The 2772-nt window shown below is 25.9% G+C and overlaps 1 non-coding gene across 1 annotated transcript; it reads right to left on the bottom strand.

The window, feature by feature from the left end:
- Positions 1-1676: 1676 nt before the first annotated feature.
- Trnas-aga (transfer RNA serine (anticodon AGA)) lies at positions 1677-1758 on the bottom strand. Its single transcript has one exon. It is a non-coding gene; the product is annotated as a tRNA-Ser (tRNA).
- Between the last annotated feature and the right edge of the window lie 1014 nt (positions 1759-2772).

Here is a 2772-nt window from a genome sequence, read left to right as displayed (position 1 = left end):
TTCGAATTATATAGTTCTTAGAGAATAGCAAATACAAAATTGATATCCACTGTCGATAACAGTTTGGTACAAAATGTATTCAAAAAATAACTATTGATCGAGTAAACGAAACGATTCCTTGGAAATCGCAAACTACGATGGCTGCCAAAACAATTTACAATCAACTTAACTATCTGCTCGTCTATTAAACTCTTTAGAAGAATGTATTTGGCAGCTCCAAAGAAATCTGTTGATTTACTCACCACGTGCATTGCGCACGGGTACCTATATATTTAGTTTATTGGATTGGTTATCTATAATACATAGCAGTAAATAATGGAAGAGGGATTATTTCTTGTCATTCGAGTTTCCGTGACTTTTTTTTACGAAAGGGTATCTTTATTTAAAAAAAAAAAAAAAAGTGTATAAACATATTATAATAATGTAATGTTGCACGAAAAAAAAATAAATAACCCCTTATATTTGATAAATTATATACCTCTAGGTTTTTAATACCATTCATTTTAAAGGAGGTGCCTCGATATAGGCATATACATCGGTACCGTGAGTAACAAATTTAGCAGTGTTTAAAGTTTGATCGAAAGAATTCTACTTAACATTTTTCGTATTTCGAATAGGTGCACACTATACTTTTATAAATAGGTTCCCAAGTACATAAAAAGAGACTAAATATTATTTCGTTCAATCAAATAAAATATATATTATATCTGTTGTAATAATACATCATATTAAAATACAAGTAACATATGTATTAAATTTATCAACATAAAATCATAAAATATCTATTATCTACAGTCTACATTAACGTATTATAAATAATTATATTAACTAACAGTTATTACCACTTATCATAAATGACTACTAGTATATGCGAGTCCTTGTCTTTTGTTATTTATTTATACTATTGCATGATTGAAAAACTGAATAATTATTGATATTAATTACATACCATTTAGAGGTAAACAGGATATTATAATTAATCTAACAAAAATCGATACGCAATTTTATTTAAATACATTTTGTTTTTTTTTTGTTTTTGAAGCATCAAGACTCAGATACATTTTTGAAAAAGTTTTGTATTATTTGTTGACATAACATAATAAAATTAATTTATGTACGATGGTTTATGGTTTTCTGATTCTTCGAAAATTTTAAAAATATTTCAATTCTTTTTTATGTAAATACATTTTTCAAAAACTATCAGCTTGCACTAAGTTTGTAATATCTTCATTTAAAATTTAAGTAGCATTTATAATGATCAGTACATGTTTATACATAATAATATATCATCATAAAAATACAATATTAAGACAAGATAAATTATGTTTACGATATATAAAACATCTCTTTTAATAAATACATGGAATGCTTTTCATTAATATCACTACTAAAACTAAAAATACTATTCTGATTTATATTTGTATTTTTAAATACCTGAAATATAATATATTATTATGATATATAAATAAAAAATATTCAATACCTACCTACATTAGAAATTATAGTAAAATACATTTTATAAATCTTAAAATCTTAAACAATTATACAATTTGAGATTAGGTAGAAATTAGTAGAAATACTCAAGTAGTATTTTTAGAATAGTATGGAAGATAATATTATATAAAAAAAATAATAAGATTATTATACATCAATGAAAATTTGTCGAAAAATTAAGCCGCAGTCGGTAGGATTCGAACCTACGCTCCCAGAGGGAATCTGATTTCTAGTCAGACGCCTTAACCGCTCGGCCACGACTGCTCAGTGTAGGTAACAGAAAAAATATCGATATTTAAACGTTTTTATAGGTACTAACGATTTTATTTGTATCTTAAAAGTTAAAACTGTATAATATTAACTGCAACTTTTCAAAAAATTAATTTATTGAAAAGAGACTATGTCGAACCTCAAAATATTGTTATTTTTAATTTGGATAATAGGTGTCCTAAAACCTTTCTGAAGCACCTACCTAGTTGATTTGGAATCTTAGTGAGAATGTTTTTGGTGTTAAGCCGTTTAAGTAAGTACCTACTGTAAGTAATACTAGTAATAGCCAGTTGATGTTGTTTAAAGCTAGGTTGTGCTAGGTATGCAATAAAACTTAAAATAAACTTCGTAGAAACCACATGATAAGTTAATAGGTATCAATTTATAAACATTCATTAATAAGTAGGTAGGTATTAAAGTGTTTTAATATTATAGGTAAGAAAACGATTGCTGTTGGAAATCAATGGATTGTACCTACATATGAACTATGAAGGTGAAAATTGCATAAAATAGGTGTACCTACCTAGGTATTTATAAAACCTTTCTTTAAACTTATAGTGTAAACTTCAATAAGTTTTATTATTCACTCTATATGAAATATTTTATTATTTTTTTTTCTATTGGAATTTTGGACTATACCTATTAGATAGGTACCTACCTAGGTAGGTATGTTTAAAGATAAATATTATAGTTATTTTTCCATTTGTTTTTAGATGGAACTAAACGAATTTTTGAGAGCACTAAGACCTCAATCTTCCCCCCACTGGTTTCTACCAATGTGTCTGGAATCTGGATTAAATAATAAGTTTTAGAATCTATTATTTTCAACAGCAGTTTTAATCTCTTTGCACTTTAGTACATGATGGTGCTTTTACTTAAAGTGTTGTACAGCTTTGTATTTATAGCCACGACAATTGTTTATAAATATTATATATTATACATATATTTTGTACTTAACTTACAACTTATAAGAGTTAGAATAGTTAGGAACCTACATTTAATTATTTA

This window comes from Aphis gossypii, chromosome 2 (assembly GCF_020184175.1).
Source record: "Aphis gossypii isolate Hap1 chromosome 2, ASM2018417v2, whole genome shotgun sequence".
In the NCBI taxonomy this organism is placed as follows: domain Eukaryota; kingdom Metazoa; phylum Arthropoda; class Insecta; order Hemiptera; family Aphididae; genus Aphis; species Aphis gossypii.
Note: the sequence above shows the minus strand (reverse complement) of the source record. Positions and strands in the feature narration are given on the sequence as shown.